Below are 24,015 nucleotides of genomic sequence, written 5' to 3' on the forward strand. Positions count from 1 at the left end.
ATATATATATATATATATATATGAGAACCGTAGAGAATCAAACAAATATACTGTTTAAGATAAGCGAGGAGTAACACACGACGGGCCGTACTGTCAAAGGAAATGTCGTGGAGTGGGCGGAGCTTAAAATCTTCTTCAGAGTTGCTAAGTTACAGATAATATGAGGTCGTGTGTGGACATTTTTTGTTGTTGTTGATCGTTATTAATCGGGTTTAAGAGTAAACATGTTGTCGATGCAACGTATACGAGAGACGATTCAACAAAATGATCAGAGCCGTATCTGTGCCCCGGCGTTCTTCCTGCGCCATCATCAAAACCGCTCTCCCATGGTGCTTTGGAGTGTGCCTGCCTCTCCTGTCCTCATTAAGCACCCGCTTACGCCCTTAAATTTGGTCACACACTATCGGATTCAGTGTTTTTAGCATGCTCCTGTCATGGCCTGTGTCACGCCACGTTGTTATGTTTCCTACACGCCTGGAAATAGCTTTCTCTGTTCCCTGTAATCCTGCTTCCGTTCCCCAGAATGCCCACAGCCCCGCAGTTAGATCAGCGAGGTGAATAAACGCCCGAATCGTTATCGGCATCGGGAAAAAAATAAATAAATAAATCAAAGACAACCGCTGGATTAGCATCGCTCCGTTCTAAAGAGAAGAAACAAAGGAAATGCGGTATAAACACATGGGTCGTCTCATTTGGGTGATTTTACTCAGAAATTAGACCGCTGACGTGCACATGCTTTTTCAACAGTCCATTCAATTATGAAGCGGACTCGTCATTAAGAAAACAGCAGTGGGAAACAGGCAGGATGTAATTCTGATTTGTGTTCAAAAGGAAGGAAAACAGTAATTATCTCATAGCTATAATTTTACACGCAGAGCTAGCAATAAGCATTATTATGATATGACCAGTCAAGCCCGTGTATAAACACTGCAATGACACCGTTTTGTTTTGCTTTTGTTTTTTACAGTATTTTCCTACTGCTTTTCTCTACACTCTATAGACTGTGATTAATGAAGTCATTTACTAACCCTTCATTGCATACTTTACAGCTACACGATCCTTGATTCAATCCTGATCCCAAATAGGAGTTCCGCATGTTCTCCCGGCGTTGGTTTCCCAAGGGTTCTCTGGTCACCTCCCAAAAACATACCAGTGGAGTGTGAGAATGGGTGCCCTCACTACCAGTGTTCCTGGGATAGACTCCAGTCCATTTCACCCTGACCGGGAAAACAGCGCTCAGTAATGGCGAATGAACGAGTGAATGAAGGAGTGATTTTTATTCTCGTTATCGGGGAAAATCTGTCAAAGCGGACTGTAAAGTTTGAAGCAGTGAAAATCGGTAATACGCGACGACTTTTAAACTATCAGTACAACGTGCCTTGAAGAAAGCCAAGGCAAGGTTAAAAAGCAAAAAAAACGTTCCGTTTTTTTTGTTTGTTTGTTTTTTTCTTTCATGAAATATATACGGTGGAGTTTGCGTTGAAGTTTGTGAACCCGTCGGAATTTTCCGACGTAAATCTGCATAAATACGACCTAAGAACGTCATCTGATTTGCACACGAGTCTTATAAGTAGACAGAGGGGACGCGGTAAAACGAACGAGGCAGAAATATCATACGTTCGTTTATTTATCGAGGAAAACGATCAAATCTGTGAGTGGCGAAAGTATGAAAACCTATCAGATTAGCAGTTAATTCGAAGGTGAGATTAGAGTCAGGTGCAGTTATTTATCCGCTGAGAGGAAGACGCCATGAAATCCAACGTTCTGGCATAGACACAATGTCTAGATCGCAGCTGGATCATCTCATCCCTCAAGGATCCTTGCGTGAATTGTTCCTGAAGCAAATGTAATCATTTGAAAGTATAACGTGATAAACATTAAACTCCTGTTAGAAAGATTATGCAGTAGAAGTAGCGCAGACTTATTTATGAAAGAAAGAAAGAAAGAAAGAACAATATACTGAGCTACAGCAGTGAAGAAATTTTCAGAAATGCCATCGGTATTAATGTAAACCTAGATGCATAAACAAAAGCATACGACAAATATGGGAAAGTCCAATACTACCAGAGGAAAACAAACACACGGCAAATCGGCGCGAAGGTCTGTCCTGCGTCGTCGTTTTAGACTTTCAGCAGAATGACGTGTAAAATTCAAACCACCCCTATTAAATATTCAATGAACTCCCTTCATTTACTCCAACGTCACATTCTGCACATTCATGCCTTTTAGGAGAGCTTTTTTTTTTTCTTTTTTCTTTTTTTTTAGAACCGTCTGGATAATACCGGATGTTATGGAATAAAACATGGCAGTGAGATAAGAGGAAGAATAGAGGTGCTAAAATCGCAGGATATCTAATTAGAAGGAAAAGCCTCTGTGCCAAATCACACATCTCCTGCACATGCCTGGAGAGAAGCACAGACTGGAAAGTCCCAGGGCATGAATATGGTGATGTGATGTGAAGCAGCTCCTCCTCGGTACCCTGTCTCACTTCAGATTTAACTCTTACTGACTGTTAGTGCCACCAACATACCCACACACACACACACACACACACACCGAGTCGACCTACGCTGACAGTGATGCCATGATGAAAACACACATCATGGATGATGTGAGGGCTCGTGGAGGAATTTGTGATTGTATTTAAAGGTGCATTATTTAAGATGAGTCTTTTTTAACATTTTGCTGGGTTCGATATTTGAATTATTCCTGCCCACGGTCATGAACGAGGCTCCACCCCCGGTATCCATGGCAGCCGTGGCGTAACCTGGCCTGGGAATTCGGGGCTGTAGCCTCAAAGGGGTTTTTTTTTTTTTTTTTTTCAGTATTGCTGAGCAATTCTCCACTTGGACCAAATGTCAGTAAAAGAAGACACCAGTGTTGTACTGTCATTTCGTATCATCGGGGAACGGAGGTGAGACCAATCAGACAGGGTTTACAGGAATATACGTGGAAATACTCGTGTCTTATTGGCTGACGGTTGTCGATTCTGCCAAACGCTCGCTCACACGGTCGGTTAGTATGAGGGGGGAAATTATACATTTAATGTTTGGATCCCTGGCTCTGAGGCTTAAACACTTAAAAATGTGGCTGTGGATCAGGTGGTTGAGTGGGTCGGGCACTAATCGTAGGGTCGGCGGTTCGATTCCCGGCCCACGTGACTCCACGTACCGAAGTGTCCTTGGGCGAGACACTGAACCCCAAGTTGCTCCCGATGGCGAGTTAGCGCCTTGCGTGGCAGCTCTGCTACCGTTGGTGTGTGTGTGTGAATGAGACACAGTGTAAAGCGCTTTGGATAAACGCGCTATATAAGTGGGATAGGCTCCAGGTTCCCCCGTGACCCTGAAAAGGAGTAAGCGGTTGTAGATGGATGGATGGAGAAACTAACACTTTATAATAGTTTGAACTATTTCAGAATTTTTCGCTTCACGTTGCCGAAACCTTTACATGCATCACTCGGATTTTCCGATGAATCTAGCGTATATGTTCGCACAGTGGCAGATTACTAGTAGCCGCTGAAGCACTGCTGCTCCTGATATTATTAGAAGTCTGAGACTACAGGAAGTGCTGTCACTCACCACGAACTGTAAAATTGGAAAGCTGGATGACATTTTTACAGCCATTTTCCATCTATACCAGTTTCTCACACACACACACACACACACACACACACGGGACACATTTTACACATAATAACTTCACCACAGTGTGTTTAGGAACATGTGCATGGATTAAATGCACCCAGCATTTTTTATTTTTTTTTTCCTCATGGGTATAATATCAGAAAAGGGGACTTTAATCAGCCCAGAGTTTAATCCCGACTCAAAGGCTAATCCGTAATCCTGCGCGGTGCAGAACAGCTCTTCGGAGGGACGACGTGTTTCTTTTTTTCCCCCTTTGAGAAATTATAAAGAGTCGGCTGGTGGGATTCGTAAAGCACTTTTTTAACTAGTGTTTAAGCACATAAGGTGAACATTTTAAGCTGCTTTTAATAGGAACGAATTTTTTCAGACATCTTTGATAGACATACATAATGCATAAGTTTACACCCCCTACGCCTGAACCTATTTCTGGCTAGAAAACCCATACCTCTATTTTTTTTTTTTTTAGGTGATCAACCAAACGGAATTAATCATGCGTTCTGATTACAACATCGGAGCGTGCTCAAAAGTTTGCGTCCCTGTCGGTATTCTCATTGGCTGTCCAGAAATTCGGAAAAGTTCGTTTAACTCAAAAAAAAAAAAAATTGAGGAAACTTATTACCTCAGAGTTTTTAAGTTAACGAATCAATTTCTTTACGCCAAATACACTTAAATATGACCAAAAATTTCACTCAAACTTGTTATATTGGAGTGTATTTGGCGTCAAGAAATTGATTTATCATTTTCGAAATTTTGAGGTAATTAGTTTCCTCAAATTTTTTGAGTTAAATGAACTCATCCGGTCTTACAGTGTAGCGGGTATGCTTATTTTAAAATCTTACTTAAGGCATGACCATATAAAACAGACTGGAGCTAGAAAACAGTAAGAAATTCAAGTGAAATAAAATAATAATAATAAGAAGAGGAAGAAGAGGGAGAAGAAGAAGAAGAAGAAGAAGAAGAAGAAGAAGAAATAAGAAATCCAGACCTGAGAAAGTGTTTAGAGGCACATAGAATAGAAATCTACGTTTACTGTATAATTTTTATATACAGGACACTAAAAAATCATTTCAGTTGCTTCTTACTTATAGACTTTTGGACCATTTTTGTTGCTCATGCAAATAAAAGGACATTTGTAAACCCTGAGATGAAGTAAATGTCTTGCTGGTTTCATCACTTCGAAGCAAATGAGCTTTTTTTGTTCCATTGTTTAAAATCCCTCCCAATGCTTTGATCTTAAAAGAAATAACCTAGCACTTGATTTTGTCGCTTTAGTCCAGAATTTTATTTAAAATGCAAGTAGAAAATAATGTGAGTGGTGGCATGCTGTATTCCCAACCATCCGCGGAGATTAATTAGCAAAATGTTTGAGAAATATTTCTAAACGATGTCCAGTGTATTATTATATTTCAGTAACGCTTTATATTAATGTCCACTCAAGTGAAGTTATAGAAGACGTTAGTTAACGTTCTAACGTAAAGTAAAAAAAGGTTCCAGAGTGGCGCAACAGAAAAGAATCCGAGTATCCGAAAATGCTACAGCCGTCCGTGAGTCCAGGAGTCCAAGAGAGCAAAATTGAGGTGCATTCTCTCTCGCTCCCTTGTCAATCACAGTGACTACGTTTACACGGACAGCAGTAATCTAATTATTGACCTTATTCTGAATAAGACAGTATTCTGATTAAGGTGTTTACATGAGTCGCTTTTAGAATATTCCTTTCATGTTCCTGTTTTACGTGTTATAGAACGTAGATGGATTAACAGCACACGTCATCACATCACCGCGCCACGCCGTCCGACGTCCCTCCAGAATTTCACGTATCGACGTACAGTTGGTCGTCGTTGTGGAACCGTATACAGTTTTGGGTGTTTTTATTTTTAATTTTACGAAAGCTTCGAGTGCGGTTAATTATTAGTCGTGCTGTACGTGCAAATAGACGACTGATTGAAGACGTGGGCTGCGTCCCAAACCGCGTACTTACCGTCTATATAGTAGCTGAGCTACATGTATTTAACCTACTATATAGCAGGCGAGTACGCGGTTTGGGACGCAGCCGTGCTCTCTTGTTTGTCGTCAAACGGTCGAGCGCTGCCGTGTGTGTACGTGTCCTGTCGCACAACGCGGTGAAAACTCCCACACGACGTTAACAGTGTGATTAAGGTGTGTACGTGTCTGTAACGCACGTCCATAACGCGACTAAAACAGGAATACTCCACACGTCTTAATTCCATTTGTGTTTACTTCAAGTGTGACTTTAATCGGATTAAGGTCCTCAATAATCTCTGTTCACATGCTAGTTTCTTAATCAGAGTATCGTCTTAATCGGGTTCATATCGGATTATCGTTCTCCATGTGAACGTACTGATTGACACTGGCCAAGTGTAGGGAGCTGTGAGCTCATGTATCAAGAAGAGGGCAGACAGAGCGTTCCTCCGAGAGTGTTATGCCGCCCTGTGATGCAGCAGGAGCAGCGGTTGGCTGCCTTCACGTGTCTTGGAGGAAGCACGTGTTAACCTTCACCCTCTCTGGTTGGTAGCTGTCGCTTGATAGGAAAGACCTGGCTGGTGGATGGCGGATGATAACTAAAACACATGTAGTATTCGCAATAGTACAACATTAGCAAAATTCATAACTAAGTTCCGATATTTACATATGGAGCCCAGGGTACAACATATCATCCACATTTAGGAACATGCTGTTATTTAATCTTTGCTAATTGAAGTGAATAAACTGTCAGTGCCGGTGGATTTAGATCAATTTAAACAAGCATCAATTAATACGTTAGCTTCATTTGCTACATTGTTAGGAGTACTTATTATTTATCACTGCTGATGTTTATCACGTATTAACGTTAATTAGTGCCGTAAGTAAAGTGTTACCGATATTTACGTAACGAAGCATGAATCTCTGAGGTGAATCAATTTACAACGAACGCTTTCGAATCGTGACTCGACCCGTTTCGCTGACCGCTCACGCTCGTTTATCAAACTGAAGCCGCGCACACTCTTGCACTCTACAGTACACAGTCCAGTGGACACCGCTGGTTATAGACGCCTGTCTTTCATCACGTCTCGTCACAAGCAAGAAGCCTGATGTCAGCTTGACTCTGTGCTCTCCGGTGAATCGGTGCTCTGTAATGAGAGTTTAAACAGCGCTTGACTCAGAGGCTCTCCATATGCAGCCGGTGACAGCTCGGCATCTCTGGTGAGTTGTGTTTGAGAGGCGGAACCCGAAGGCATCCCGATGTTCCTGCCTCTCACACACGACTCGGCATGTGCACAGCTGGGAGAGAACGGTGAGTGGACGGGAACAGCTGGCTTGCACTTGGCACTGACTCAGGCGTGTGTGTAGGAGAAATCACGGGCATGAGCCAAAGCTGGCTTTATGTTCGTTTTGGCCTCCTGCCACTGTGCAAGCTGCCAGTGAGGCCTTCTGCTCCCTCGGAAGTGTAAAACTGTGTGTTTAGCACATCGGGATGTATGCAAACAACATGTGGATAGACTACTGTGTTCCGTCGCTATTACACACACATGTATACTATATACATACTCTATATATTCAGTAAGCCACTAAACCATTTATGACTTTCTTATACAACAGAAAAGTGCACTAAAGCCGCCATTGTGTACCCGTGCTTGCTCTACGAATCTTTTCTTTCTGTAATTCTGAATAACGAGACTCTTTCTGTGACTCTCGCTGCTCTCCCATGGAGCGTGCCCAGCCAAGCTTTTCAAGCGCTCCTGCTGCCTGTGGCATTTGAGATTGAATAAAGCGTAGCTTATCCATCTGAAACAGCAGCTCACTATCTCCCAAGAACATGACACAGAGACGGGAAAGTAAGGCAGCTAGTTAATCTTTCACCTCCTCTGGAAAGGAACGGTAGCCACATTCTAGCCTGCTTTCTGCTGCTCATTTTGTGTGTGTGTGTGTGTGTGTTTCAAGGCAAAATGGTTCCACATCCGAATGGTTAATATTCAAACACTTTGTGAGGAAAATAATAATAAATCCAAGGCATTTATGGTACTGTGTCTTTAAACAGATTCTACGAGGTGTTGAATTCTGGATTCTGATTGGTCAGGAGATGTCGATTGGTTTTCTCCGACAGTAGCGCAGCTGCGTGTCACAGGTTTATGTTAATGCGCTCATTCTAATATTATATTGTTTCTATAGTAACAATGAGCAAGGAACTTAAACAGATTTTAAAATGTGCTGTTATGTAACATCTCTGGAAGGAGTCTCCAGTGTCAGTGCTTAGTAACAGTCAGAGGTAAAGCTGTCACTTTAAGTTTCTCCAACATTGAAAAGTTATTTTCTTTTTTTTTTTTTTTTTTGGGGGGGGGGGGCGTGATTAACTTCAAGAGAGACAAAATAGAGAGCAAACAATTGTTTATAGCTTTTATATAACGTCAGTGATAACAGGAACTAACTTGTTTCATGGACATACAACATTAATTGTAACTATAAATGGATAAAAAGTACTTCGGGACACGCTGTCATTGGGAAAATATTCAAATTTAGTTTGTACACACTTAAGGAAACACAACAGGGTTCCTCAAGGGCTCTTTTTATTGTTAAGGGTTCAATTCCTAAAGATAGAACCTATACTTCCATATGGTTCCTCAGGAGTTCTTGGACTAGTTGAGTCCTTCACTTCCTTAAGACAGAACCTAAACGACCACAGGGCTCCTGAAGGGTTCTTTTGATAGTTCAGAGCTCTTCACTTCATAAAGAAAAAAAAGAATCTCCCACAGGTTCCTCGAGGGTTCTTTGGATAGTTCAGCAATTCATCAATTCTTGAAGACACAACTTAACCTCCCACAGGTTTGTCAAGAATTCTTTGGATAGTTCTGGGTACTTCACTACCTAAAGAGAGAACCCAATCCCCTACGGGTTTGTCAAGGGTTCTTTGGATAGTTAAAGGGTTCTTCAATTCCTAACCTCCCATGGGTTCCTTAGGGTTTCTTTGAATAGTTCTGAGTTCTTCACGCCCTAAAGACATAACCTAAATTCCACAGGGCTCCTCAAGGGTTCTTGAAATAGATACGGGTTCTTCCATTGCTAAAGACAGCACCTAACTTCCCACAGGTTCCTCAAGGGTTCTTTGGATACTTCACTTCCTAAAGACAGAACCTAAACTGCCACAGGGTTCTTCAAGTGTTACTTGGATGATTAGCAGTTCTAGTTTACTGATTCAGCAAATACCATGTACTAGATTGTTTAAATAAATTATTCTGGTTCTCTATTATTTACCATTACAAAATGGAGAGTTTCCCAAAGTAAATGTTCTGAAAATTCAGCATTTTTATTGATTTATTTATAAATTTTTACTGTAAACATCTAGGAAGATCTAGTGCGGGCAGCAGCTTAATGCCTTTTCTCCTCAGTCCTGCACGTTATAAACGTCTCAGCTGCTTAAGCGTTGTTGTGGTTCGGTACACTCCCGGGGAATTGGCTTGTGGGTGGATTGATTCTTGACTAATGAAAAAGACTGTAACTGGTTCAAAGCCCGTTACCCCCAATGCTCATGTACCCGAAGGAGGCCACTGATGTTTTATTTCAGACAGAGTGAGATGGCCTGAGCTCAAAGTGCATACAGCATGCAGTGGAGCAGCCTTCAGACTGAGGCTTGGAATGAGACGGGTTTAGCTAAAATATTCTTCTAGACTGTGATGTTAAAAAATTCAGCATTTTCACAGCTGGCTGCAGCTGAAAACATTTCATCACAGATTAAAGCCTTAAGATGGTTGTTGCTTTTAAGCTGCATTTTATGATCATTTTCTCTGTCCTTATAGCAAGTGAATGCACGTTTTAGCGCTTTTATCGTTTTTTAAAACGTGACTGGCGAAACATCAGTGATTCCTCGTGTCCCGGAACATGATTTTTATTTCTTTGCTCATGGACGACGTACATACAATTTCAATCGTAGACGTAGTTTTTCTTACGGAGTGATTTTTTTTTTTTAATGGATAAAATGCAGACCTTAAGAGAGTTTTAAGTGTAAGCGGATGGGTGCTTGGTCAGCTTATCCTTCAAACTGTGGTTATGCTGACTTTACAGAAGAGTGGATTGAATTATTGGTATTACGGTCATTAATTCGACAATCAAAATAGCATGATCAAATAAATAATAACCCGGACGCACACTACAAAATTGTTACTTGATTGAGTTGTGAAGATGTGAACTGTAAAATCATGCTATTATACCGTGCAAATTTATATGACATGCTGGATCGTGTGCTATTTTACTTTATAATCTGCTGAGTAATGAGGGTGGAAGCCATATTGTTAAATGAAACTAAATTTGCAGTGACTAATCTGATCATTATAGCTAAGAGGTATTCATGCAGTTATATATTGGTAATATACGAACATGTCTCTGAATATAAAGTACTTTCCATATATAATTATTGTCTGTAATTGGTAGCTCCAGTACTAACAGCTTTACCGAGGACAACACACACCAGCGCTGAGCCGATCTCTGACGTTTCATCGTCCATGACTAAGCAGTATTGCAGCTCAGTGGCATGGCGTACACACACACTCCATAACATACGCAGTGCCAAAACTTTAGCCACTCAAGCGTGGCCAGTATGATATTATTAGAAGACTAAGACTCATTGTTTCTCACTAAAACTAACAGGAAACCCTGGTTCTGTCTCTCACGCACTCAGAACTGTAAATTGGAAAATCAAAAATGTGAGAAAGACTGTGAATTTGTCAGGCACTCTTTCCTGGATCTGTTTCAGACACTGATTCTGATTACTGAGCTATGTTTATAGCCCCATTTTAAAGCCCATATACACATTTATTTTTCATTTCTGCTTATTAATCATTCACGTCCAACTAGTCAGCAGTTATATTGTGAGGAGAAATGTATTCTACAGACATGTTTCTGTTAATCAAGGTACAAATAATGAACATGTATGCTCAAAGTTTAACAAGCAGGTGTTTTTAACCCATTCGTGCATACATTATTATTAAAATACAGCATAGCATACATAGCTTTAATAGTAACTTTCAGTGCTTTATTCTGGTCATGGTGATGGCAAGAATACACCACCAGGGGTGCGCTGTTATAGGAAAGCTAGTGTACTGTCACGGCCAGAAGTTGATTATTTTCCTAAAACAGCATGTTCTGAAGTGTTTTTTCAGGTCGGGAGAACGTTTATACCATAGCATGATTTATCAACGAACAAAATGTCATATGTTTTATCCTTGTATAGTTAGAATTAATGTTGTGAAACATCATAATAGTCATCCTCTCACTTACTCTTGAAGTTAATAAGCTTTTTACTGAGAAACTAGAATGTGCAAAGATCTGTCCTGGATATGTTCCTCTGACAGAAAACATCTGGGTTATGTCTGTTCCCTGAGATGGGAACGGAATGTTACATCACGCTCGATACTTTGGGAACGCCCCTTGGCGGAAACGGTGTCTAAATACGTGTGAAATCACGGCAATCTGATTGGCCTGCCTCAGTCAGGTGATGAAGTAGAAACGCGTCATGACGACTATGTATGGAAGACGGGCTTTAGTCTACAGTCTGGCAGTGGAACATCTCGTAGCCCCCACACCTCAGTGACGGGGTCTAATTGATGCTATCTGCACCACAAAGTGAAGCGACACGTACTTAGAGCATACACTTCCCCGTGGGCGAATTTGAAGCGTTTGTATAATCCACAAGAATATACTGGTAGTCACGGGGTCCCACTACGCACCTGGGATCACGATGTGAAAGAGACACGTAATGGAGCGTGCGACTTCATCATGATAATAGATACCCCCTTTTAAATATGAGAAGAAATATTTCCTCGGAAATATTCTGCATTCACATCAGACCCAACAGACTCGACTGAGGGGAGGGGAATAGGGATGCGTGAATGTGCGATTTTCAGATCTTATCATGACAAATCAATACTCGAACTGAATGTGAAAATGATAAACTGAGCATGACGGTTATAATGAGCACAGTTTCAGGTAACGCAGACCCAAACTCAGCTGTAATCCCGCACCCAGGCAGACTCAAGGGAGAGAAAGACCTTTTTTTAAAGTGAAAGTATCATAAGTTTGTTACCCTGCCCAGCTCACTGAACAGGGATAGAAGAACATGGGAGAAGCCCCAGAACATACTCGAAACCCGTGGGAGCTCCAAGTGGCGATGGAAGAATTCATTGAATGCCTCTGACTGTATTTTTTACTTCCTGAAACCTGTCCACGACCCGTCGCCGAACAAGCCAGCAGGAGAAACAGGGGCATTCAATAAAAACACTTTGCCTCTCTATTTTATTCATGACAAATTTAAGCCAAAGATGCCTCTCATCAACCACCAAAGCAGCCATAGAAAGACAGATTGTACCGACCGCTTATTTCGTGGCATGGAGAGACAAATCTGTGGCTCGGCAGAGCTCCGCAACTGCCTTGGGAGCAATACTCTCGCCACTATCGAGCTCTTTAAGCAGGTCAGCGTGATAAGCTTGAAGCACAGTCGTAGTATGCAAAGCACCACCAGCCTGACCTGCTGCCACATAAGCCAGCCCCTCTAAGTTTGTTACTGTGCCAGGAGAGAGATAGCCCGCAAGCGTCTCTTCAACACACGTCAGCGCACTATAACTATATGGCCCCCCCCACCCGCCCACCATGGTACCATAATTTGCAGTTGTGGGATTAAAAACACGACTAGAATATGGTTTTTCCCATGATCTCGAAGAAGGGGAGCCTTTATGGGGGGAGGATTTCTAACCTCTGGTAAGGAAGCGCTCATCGAGTCTACCCCAAAGCGACTCCTCCTCAGCTGGCCATTCTATTTTTACCTTTTCCACAGCCCTAGTCACAACCTCTAGCAGCTCTGTATAGGATTCAGAGAGCCGCATGGGGCCATCTCCTCAGAGGTGAAGGCAGCAGGTTGATTTACCTGCCGCCTCAGGATAGAAGTCACACTGCGAGCTCCCGCAGGGACTGGAGACTGGAGAACCAGCGGAAAGACCAAGCGAAAAAGGACTCACCCATCTCTTCCTCCAAATCCATCTGGGATCCCCATGATTTGAGCCGTCAGGCTGCCACGACAGCGACCTGTCCCGAACCACAAGGTGTAGAGGCCCAGCTCCCTTCAGTCAAGAAGAGAGCCAGCCGAGCCTGAAGTTTTTTTTTAGGTAGTAATTCTCACAGTGCACACAGATAGCCCACTCAAGGACCTACCTAGTGTGCCTTGCCCCAAAACATTTAATAAAGAAAGTGTGCCCATCATTCTCCGTGAGAAAACAGGAGCATGGTGGGACACACCCTCTGAAACCTCTTTTGCTCACAGTTCCTACTTTTTTGGACAAACAATCATACAGACATGCGCTTCCTGAAAACAAAGAAGATGAATGACGTAGTTTGTGGGTGCCTTGTATAGTCTTCATGACTGGTTTCTACTTTGAGGCAGGCCAATCAGATTGGCGTGATTTCACACGTATTCAGAAACCGTTTCCGCCATGGGGCGTTCCCGAAAGCGTCAAGCGTGACGCAACATCTTGTTCCCTTCTTTACAGCTTTACCTCTGACTATCAAACTGCTGACACCGGAGGCTCCTTTCATAAATCAAGCGTTTATGATTTTTATTTATTTATTTATTTTGTAAAATTAATTTCTAAATGTCTGCTCACAGAAAACTCCATATCGACAATTGCATGTTTTTCTTTGCTAAAATAACGACGTGTGTTTCAAGCCATTTATTACAAGTAAATTAAAATGATATGGCATGTACACTAAGTTGTACAGTTGTGTAAGTTGTTGCTACAGAAACAATAAAGTATTAGTAGCAAGCACATTAGTATAAAGATGTGTTCAAATTAATATCAACAGCTTCTGAACAGTCAGGATCGAGAAACGAAGAGTGCAGTGGTCTAAATAAATCATAATGCACTGCGTAAAAAAAAAAAAAATACTGCTGTACATCATCAGGTGTATTGGCACCCTGTCCAGGGTGTACCCCGCCTTGTGCCCGATGCTCCCTGGGATAGGCTCCAGGTTCCCCGTGACCCGGAAAAGGATAAGCGGTATAGAAGATGGATGGATGGATCATGAGGTGTGTTAGAGAATCGATCTGGTTTAGGAAATAAGATGAAATGCAACCAAATGTGTGTTTCTGTTACATATTTGATGAATAAAACAATAAAGAATGTTTTCTGGGCAAAACCAGAGCAGTTATATTGATGAAGAACATAATATACATCATGTCCAGCTTCATCAGCCATCTGAGCAATAGAAATCAGATGAACAGTCTTGAGTGTAATGGCTTCATGGCTCCACCAAGTGCTTTGGAGGAGATTTATGGAAAAAAAAAACTTGATCAGTTGTATACTGTACCGATCTCTCTGATTATTTTTGATCTAAGGTGCAAAGAGATAGCTTTTTATCCCAAATATCAATCCTGATGTCATGTACACACAATGTCCACACAATTCTCAGATGCTGTGTACCGGTGATTATACCAACACCTTCTCCTGTATCGATCAGTCACCCGGTTAAGTCCATCATTATTTTCTCTCATAGACTCACTGCTGATCATTTCAGTGATGAAAGCCGCACACCAATATCGATCTGGAGGACATCGACTGTCTTTCAGCACAGTAAAATCCACAGTCATCTTGGTTTTTGGGGTTTTTTTGCTTGTTTTTTTGTTTTTGTTTTTTTTATTCAGACCACGCTTCTCACACACTCTGGATCGAAAAATAAACCGATGCACTGCAAGAACTTTTTTTTTTTTTTTTTTTTTTTTAAACCAATACAGAAAATGTGTCTCATGAGTCATGCGAGCAAGAGAGACATTGATGTCGCAAGAAAGCACCAGAATTGAGTACAGCTGCTTGCTTAAAAGTGCTGGGGGGGGTAAAAAAAAACAAAACAAACAAAACAAGCTGTGAATCAGATAATAAATGGTGAAGTCGGATAAATTACGGGTTCGTTTTTTTTTTTTACGTTCGCTTCCGTGCTCGAGAACAGATTTGATTTGTACAGCTACATTTCTGAAAACTTCCAGAAGCACTTTGAAATAAGTTCGTATATGCAGGGATGACCGTCACTGCAGGCACTATGGTAGAAAAGATGGTGTCTGTCGCTACTCTGTTTCATACCCACAGCGTTTGATGTCAGAAATGTGTAAATAATCGCACTGCATGATGACTTTTTGGTGTTAAAGGCGTTACTTTTTTGCTTAAAGGCATTATATCATGTTGGATTTATCCACTCAGCTGACTCCATTCCACTGAACTCAATAAAATGAGTTCAAACCTTTTTTATTTTTTTTTTTAATTATTTATAAAAAAAAAATGTGTTGAACCATTTCAGTCAACAAACTCATCAAACCTCCACAGAGTTTATTTGCTGACATTTTATCTGTTTTGCTCATAAATGAGTAACAGGGTTGAATTTTTTTTGCATAGAATTAGCAAATGCACAACATGTGCTTAGCTAGCACTCATGCTAACAGCATGTCATTGAGGATATTCTAAGAATTTAGGATATCTCTTCAGCTGGGACGGGGGCGGGGCTGTAGTCCAGATAGAATGGATCATGGACAGCTCCAAATACCAATCTATTTTTGCACAAAACCTGCAGACACCTGTTAGACCACTCAAGATGAAGAACATTTCATCTTCCAGCACAATTATAAGCCAAAGCACAAATCCAAATAAACAAAGGCAAAATCCGTGTTTTGGAATGGCTCGATCAGAGGCCAGATCTAAATCCTATTGATAACCTGTCGAAACCTGGGCTGTGCACAGGAAATCTCCTCACAGCTCCTCGATCTGGAGCATTATTTTGTTAGGTTTTTTTTGTTTTTGTAAGGGAGATTGGAATAAAATCGCCAAATCAAGATGTGCTAAGTTGGTAGAGATTTACCCAAAAAGTGTGCTGTGTTACAACCAGATTATGTGTGTGATGCTGTATGTAGTGAACTCGGTATTAGTTAAAGGGTGTGCGCATTTATTCAACCAGCTTATTGTAAATGTTTTAGTTTTTATTTTCCCCCTAAAACATTTCAATTTGATTTCCACTTGAATTCTCCATCCATCCATCCATCTTCTATACCGCTTACTCTTTTTCAGGGTCACGGGGAACCTGGAGACTATCCCAGGGAGCATCGGGCACAAGGCGGGGTACATCCTGGACAGGGTGCCAGTCCATCGCAGGGCACAATCACATACACACTCACACACACATTCATACACTACGGACACTTTAGACACGCCAATCAGCCTACCATGCATGTCTTTGGACTGGCGGAGGGAACCGGAGTACCCGGACCCCCGCCACACGGTGGCTTAGTGGTTAGCACGTTCTCCTCACACCTCCAGGGTCGGGGGTTCGATTCCCACCGTGGCCCTGTGTGTGTGGAGTTTGCATGTTCTCCCCGTGCTGCGGTGGTTTCCTCCGGGTACTCCGGTTTCCTCCCCCAGTCCAAAGACATGCATGGTAGGCTGATTGAGATGTCCAAAGTGTCCGTAGTGTATGAATGGGTGTGTGAGTGTGTATGTGATTGCGCCCTGCGATGGATTGGCACCCTGTCCAGGGTGTACCCCGCCTTGTGCCCGATGCTCCCTGGGATAGGCTCCAGGTTCCCCGTGACCCTGAAAAGGATAAGCGGTATAGAAGATGGATGGATGGATGTTTATTAGGTTGTTTTTTTTAAGAGACACATTGGACTAATAAAATGATTAATTAATCCACTACAGAAATGTTTACACCTCACAGATTTGTGGAACATGAAAACACACGTAATATTATCTGAGTAGCTTTAGAGTACCACTTAACTCAAAGACATGAAGCTTAAATTATGAAGTTCTAGATTAGGATGGAGTGCGGGTTGAATTTCTTAACACAGTGCTAAGACCACCCTTTTTTCTTTACTGTCTACTGTACATGACACATTGTGTTTGTACTTTTATATAAAACCGTTTGAGTAAACGTTGAGTATAAACTTAGTTTGTGATCTCACTAAATGAACGCCATGGCTTCGTATCAGTAATGTCCGAGATTACAGGATGACATGGTACCCAAAATTTTACATCTGCTGAACCTTGCCTATAGTGTTGAACCAATTTGCTTGATCCAAAAATCCTACTGTCTAGCTGTGGCAAAACTAGTTTAGTATTAATTTAATTTTACACTAACTGTCTGGCTAGCTAACTTAGCTAATGTTAACCACAACAAAACCATGGTTGCTATGATACTATTATATTCTGACAATGCTGTGTACTGTTAAATAAATTTGAGTATGATGATATAAATCATAGCTTGACAATCTCAGACCTGTTCACGTGAAACAAATACATGCAAATACATTGACTAGCCTTTAGCTAGCCAACTTAGCATAGTTAGCTAGCTAACATGCCTATTTAGCTAATGATAGTGATGGACAAAATTTAATGTTGAACAAATCAAAACTCAGATAATAATAAATATCACTGGAAAATAAATCTCTGTGAATATAATGATACAAATCAAAGCTTGAAACTCCTACTTGTGTCAACCTGTGGCAAATGCACGCTTTTTTACTAAAAGCTAGCTATTCTGCTAGTTTAATGTTAGCTCGTCTGTTAACTGGAAGGGAGCTTGCTAGCTGGCGTTCTTGAACATAATTACTGATGAACCATATTGACTTGTACTGAAATCCCTCTATGTGACAAATGACAGATAGTTTCCTAGCAAAAAAAAAAAAAAGTAGCTTCCTAGCCGTGTCGCTAGCTAACTTAGTCAAGAACAGCAAAAAAAAGAGTTGTTAGCCTATCTTGTAGAGAGCTAGTCAATTTAGCTTTCTGCTCAACATATGAAAGACATTTAGCAACGAACAAAATCAAGACTACTCATGTAGCTCTGCCACAAATGCCAGCTAATTTATTAGCAGTTAGCCTGCTTGCTTCGTAAGTTAGCTAATGTTAGTTAGTTAGTTAGTTAGAGACTAATCGGGATCTCAGGAGGATATGGAGAGCATTTGCAAATTGAATATTCATGCATATTTATAGATTTATAATAAGGGCAAAGGTGTGGAATTGATTCTAGTACATCATTGGATGTTATATATTTGTATAGTTTGACCATTTCAAATGACATGTTCAGGGGTACTTTGAAAATCCAACATACAACATGGAAAAAGTATTTTCCGTCGTGTAACACGGAGAGAGAGGTAACAGTTTAGCACATTTATGCCCATGTGGAACCCAATTAATCCCCCCTACAGTCCCCTAGAATAAACTATAACGGTAAAAGCGTGTAAGAAAGGTATTCTTGCTTCTTTGTCTCACCATGATCTGTGGCAGAACATCAGTTTTCCAGCTCGCCTCTGCATCTTAATAAGGATGTTTCACTGACTTAGGCAGAGCTCGGCTACATGCTGCAGCTCATGGAGACACTCGACCAGCTCCACGCTGCTCGATCGTACACCTACCCTCCTCCCTTTAGCTCTGACTGGCTGTGAATAAGACCAGGGTGTATTCGAGTGTTAATTTATAACCTGTGGCGAGGTGGCATCCAGGTGCCCGATTCAGCTTCGGCACTGCAGGGGCGTGGGAGGAACAGATGGTACAGAGAAGCCGCTCAAATAGTCAACGCAGATGCGGCACAGGCTTTCACTGTAACGCACGCTTCCTAATCACGTGCACATAAGCATTTCCGCTACTGCGACGATCTAAAACCCTCGCTTTGAATCAAATTTGCAGTTCATTGATTTGTGATTTGCAGACACCTTGAGTCACACGGTCCACACTCATAAACCTCATTCATCAAAAATGAAAAGCAGCTAATCTATTTCCTTTGCACGAATACAACTCGCTTAACACGGCGTCCGGCCTCCCGTAGTCCTTCTGTTTATTTCAGCTGTCAGTCACGCATTCTTTTCTGTTTATCTACGTGCTTTATGATTGTATTTGATTTCTCTTTACGTTATCTCTAAATGTGAACACGGTATATTTGATGGTGTGCATTTGCGTGTCAAAAACTACAGGCATCGTAGGTCTTAATTCAACACCACGGTTTTTGGTGTATGTATACGAGACTTCGTATCAGTGTCTGCTTTATAGAAACAAAATGACCTTTTCATCTAAAAAAATAAAATAAAATAAAAAAAAAGGAGTAGAATTTGGATGTTGAATTTGAATCTACAAGCACCATCTTGTTTGTGTAAACAAAGTCATTTTTATGGTGACTTCTAACCTATAAGTGCTAACTTTATCAAAAAAAAAAAAGTCGACTTTGAATCTATAAACTCCAGATTATTTATCTAAAAATATCAAATTTTCTATGTTAAATTGGATTCTATAAGCCTTATCCCATTCAACTAAAAATAAGTAGCATTTTTAGATCTGTTAGCTCTGTCCTGTTTGTTTAAGAGAAAATGTATGTGGAATTTGAATTTGGTGTGTCTTAAAAAAAAAATTAAGCACTGACTTTGAATCTATAAGCTCCATCTTGCTTATCAAAAACAACATTTTTAAGTCGACTATAATACTAATATATAATATTAATATAGTATATATAATACTACTATTACTATTATTATTATTGTTATATTACTACTACTACTACTACTATTACTAATAATAATAATAATAATAATAATAATAATAATAATAATAATAATAATATTAAGTTGACTTTGGATCAGTAAGCTTCATCCTGTTTATCTAAACCAATATTTTTAAGTCGACTATAATAATAATAAATACTATTTATATAGTATGTATAATACTATTATTAGTATTATTGTTATTATTATTATTATTATTATTATTATTATTATTATTATTACTACTACTACTACTACTAATAATAATAATAATAATAATAATAATAATAATATTAAGTTGACTTTGAATCAGTAAGCTTCATCCTGTTTATCTAAACCAATATTTTTAAGTCGACTATAATAATAATATATACTATTTATATAGTATGTATAATACTATTATTATTATTATTATTATTATTATTATTATTATTATTATTATTATTATTATTATTGTTATTGTTATTATTATTACTACTACTACTACTACTACTACTAATAATAATAATAATAATATAATATTAAGTTGACTTTGGTTCTATAAGCTTCATCCTGCTTATCTAAACCAATATTTTTAAGTTGACTATAATAATAATATATACTATTTATATAGTATATATAATACTATTATTATTATTATTATTATTATTATTATTATTATTATTATATTACTACTACTACTACTACTAATAATAATAATAATAATAATAATAATAATAATAATAATAATAATGTAATATTAAGTTGACTTTGGATCTATAACTGATGCAAACAGAGTAAGTCTTATGTTGATTTGGAATCTATAAGCTCCATTTTGTTTATCTGGAAAACAAAACTTCTATGTTGGATATGAATCTATATGCTCCATCCTGTTTATCTAACTCTATTATTCTGCTCATTACTTGCCATTTACGCCATAAGATATTGAAAAGATTTATTAAATTCTGCAACATTTCTTTTTCGGTCTCCTTTGCTTATGAGACAGGGTCAAAGACCCCTTTTACAGTCTTCTACATTAGTGCATATTGAAGTGAAAAAGAATCTACTCATCAAGACCTTGAAATGATAAAGGTCTATCTGACAGCTCTGTGATTTTCTCATAAAAAGCTATAACTCATAATAATTCAGTGACGTTTCGTTCATTTCTATCATTTTAGAGGGAGGTTTAATGGCACGGTGGTAAATATTGGGTATAAACAAGGGTTCATTTGCAGAGAGAACTTCGCAGAGAGTCTGCAACTTAAGTTAAAAAGTTCTGTCAATATTTATGCCGGAAACGTCTCCGTATTGAGACTCGGGTTAGGCGGGTGCTAAATAGGAATTTTGTAACAGTCATAGATAACAGTAAAAACTCATCAAAAATCATACATGTTACTAGATATATGAACACAGTGGTTGCCTTGTTTGTATTAATATTGATATTAAACAACACCTTAACAAAAACAAAGAGGAGTGATTTGTAAACCACACGTTCCGAAAAAGTTGGGACAGGGGCAATTTTGGACTAATAGTGATGTGACAAGTTGAAATACGAAGGTGATGTGAAACAGATGAGGCAATCGTCTGATCATAGTATATAAGGAGCCTCCAAAAAAAGCCAAGTCCTTCATGTGCAAGGATGGGTCGAGAACTTTGAGAACTACATTCCCCAAAGACTGATCGGTAGGATTTGGGGCATTTCACCTTCTACAGTGCACAACATAATTAAAAGATTCAAGGAATCCGGTCAAATCTCGGTGCGTAAAAGGGCGAGGCCGAAAACCACTTCTGAATGCGAGTGATCTCCGATTCCTCAGATGTCAGATGTCTTAAAAACCGTCATGGGTTTGTAATGGAGATCCTGACATGGGCTTTGTCAGTCGACACCATTCGCCGCTGCATCCACAGATACAAGTTAAGGCTTTACCATGCAAAGCAGAAGCCGTACATCAACACTGTCCGGAAGTGCTGCAGACTTCTCTGGGCTCGCTCTCGTCTGAGATGGACAGTAGCACAGTGGAATCATGTTTTGTGGTCCGACGAGTCGACATTTCAAATAGTTTTTGGACAAAACAGCCATCGTGTTCTCCGGGCCAAAGAGGAAAAGGACCATCCAAGCTGTTATCAGTGTCCGGTCCAAAAGCCAGCGTCCGTCATGGTATGGGGGTGTGTCAGTGCACATGGCATGGGTAACTCGCATGTCTGTGAGAGCAGCATTAATGCAGAAAGATATGTACTAGGCTTGCTACGATAGCCGGTGTTCCCGGTGTTGGGGCTGCACACTGGTTACATCACTTGCCCGCCACAGCACCGTCTCCACTGTCATTTTGCCTTTTTATAGTAATCAAAATAGTTTAGTTCAGAGTTAGAGAACGGACGCTACAATTAGAAACCGAACACGTCTGCTCAATTCAGCATGATCCGAATGAGTCGCAGCACAGATCAGCAGGAGTCAGATTTAATTCAGCACGAGTGAGAGTGAGGCGAGCTGACTGACAACACAATGGACGGAGATCCGGTTTGAAAAGTTCTATGTTTAATATAAGTGAGTTTGTATGTAAGTGAGGGAAAATTTCCTCACCGGCATATCCCTAATACGTACACATTTTGGAGCTGCCATCTAGACGTCGTCTTTTCCAGGGACGTCCCCGCACTTTCCAGCAGGACAACGCCAAACCACATTCTGCCCTGATTACAAGCGCACGGTTGCGTAAACGGAGAGTGCGGGTGCGAGCATGGCCTGCCTGCAGTCCTGACCTGTCTCCGAATGAGAATATGTGGCGCAATTATAAGGCGCAAAATAAGACGACGGAGGCCCTGTACAGCTGCGCAGCTGAAGAAATGCATAATGGATGAATGGGGGGAAATTCCGCTCGCTAAACTTAACCTCTTCACTCAGCGTCCAAACGCTTAATAAGTGTTATTAAAAGAAAAGCTGATGTTACACAGCGGTAAACAGTCGACTGTCCCGACTTTTTTAGAGTATGTTGCAGTCATCAGATTTGACATGAGTGTATATTTTCAAAAAATAATTACATTTACAAAGTAAAACATCAAATAATGTGTTTTCAGTATAGTACAGGGTGAATTGAATTTTTTTTTCAATTTTTTTTTTTGTTTTTTGTTTTTTTTTTGCATTTTCCATACTGCCCCACCTTTTCATAATTGTGGTTGTAATAGCAATTATATTTGCAAAGTAAACAATGGGCACAAGGGTTTTACATTGCTTATTGCTTATTACAGTCGAAAGGCAGATCTGTATGAGCTTGGTTCAGATTGTTGCATTGGGAGAGTGTATGTTTTTAAAAACAAAACATAACTTTATAGATTTCATAGCATGTCATGTAACTGTGCAAATATGAAAACTGTTCAAATATATATATATATATATATATATATATATATATATATATATATATATATATATATATATATATATATATATATATATAGGAAGAGGAGGAAGATAAAAAAGGAGACTGGCAGTGTGTATATATATATATATATATATATATATATATATATATATATATATATATATATATATATATATATATATATATATATATATATATATATATTTGAACAGTTTTTTATATATTTGCACAGTTACATGACATGCTATGAATATATATATATATATGCATTTATACATATATACTGCTGCCAGTCTCCTTTTTTGTCTTCCTCCTCTTCCTGTTCCACCTCCAAAGGTCCTTTTTATTTTTTTATTTATTTTGTGCAAGAGATAAAGCAATCATTTCACAGACACTCCATCTGCTGGCAGTCACCCCATTTGAATAAACGTGCACGCATGCACTGTGCAAGAGCAAGAGATAAACAAATGTTAGCATGATGGCTTGCAGCACAACAAACTCAATCCCAGACAGTAAACAGGAAAGCAAGACGAGAACAAGAAGTGCCTTATTTTGCATACGGTACATACACTGATTCGGGTGGGGGCGGTGGGGGGGGGCGTAGGGGGCACAGTCATTTAGCGGTTAGCACTCTTTTGCCTTGCATCTCGCATCTCAGGGTTGGGGATTTGATTCCCGCCTCCACCCCGTGTTTGCACGTTCTCCTGGATCTCCTGCATGTTCTCCTGGTGCTTTGGGGGTTTCCTCTGTGTACTCCGCTTTCCTCCCCAGTCCAAAGACATGCACTGTAGCTCTAAATTGTCCATAAGTGTTTGTGTGATTGTGCTCTGCGATAGGTTGGTACCCTGTACAGGGTGTCCCCTGCCTTGTGCCCCGAGTCATCAGGGATAGTCTCCAGACTCCCCTCAATCCTATGTAGGATAAGCAGTACAGAAACTGGATGAACTGATGGACCGGCTTCAACAAAGACTACACCGGGCTTTTTAAAATGTAAAAACATTTTCCATAGGGCACGAGAGCAAAGCAATATAGTAGAACAATGACATTTATTTTGAACTCTTTGTATTCGTAAATGTCGAGTTATTCTAGAACTTTTTGACTGCAGTTCTGAAACTGCGTAGGCTATTGTTTGTTTTCCAAAGGTACTGAATTCTCTATCATTCGAAACCCTTCACTTTTTGCCTGATTGACTATTGTCTGTCAATTTAGTTTGGACTCCTTGCATGCTTTTAAGACTCTGACTGTGTCCTATTTTTACTCCAGTAGTACTCCCCTACATCTCTCCGACTGTGGAATCTACTAAACAGAGGCAATCAAATCTTCTTAAATCGGTGTGTGTGTGTGTGTGTGTGCTTTAAGGGACTTTTAACAAGGCTGAGTTTCTTGAATACATCACAACTCAAAGATCGGCGTTAAACGGGGTACAGTCGGGGGTCACACGGAACGGTTTCGAGATGTTTTTTAGGAAACTCAG

General features: G+C 40.0%; 1 protein-coding gene across 2 annotated transcripts in view; it reads left to right on the forward strand.

Annotated features, from left to right (window-relative positions):
* Nucleotides 1-24,015, forward strand: part of ca10a (carbonic anhydrase Xa) — a 211,661-nt gene that overhangs the window by 157,597 nt on the left and 30,049 nt on the right. The gene's annotated exons all lie outside the window — the stretch shown is intronic.

This window comes from Ictalurus punctatus, chromosome 13, assembly GCF_001660625.3.
Source record: "Ictalurus punctatus breed USDA103 chromosome 13, Coco_2.0, whole genome shotgun sequence".
NCBI classification, from domain to species: Eukaryota; Metazoa; Chordata; class Actinopteri; order Siluriformes; family Ictaluridae; genus Ictalurus; species Ictalurus punctatus.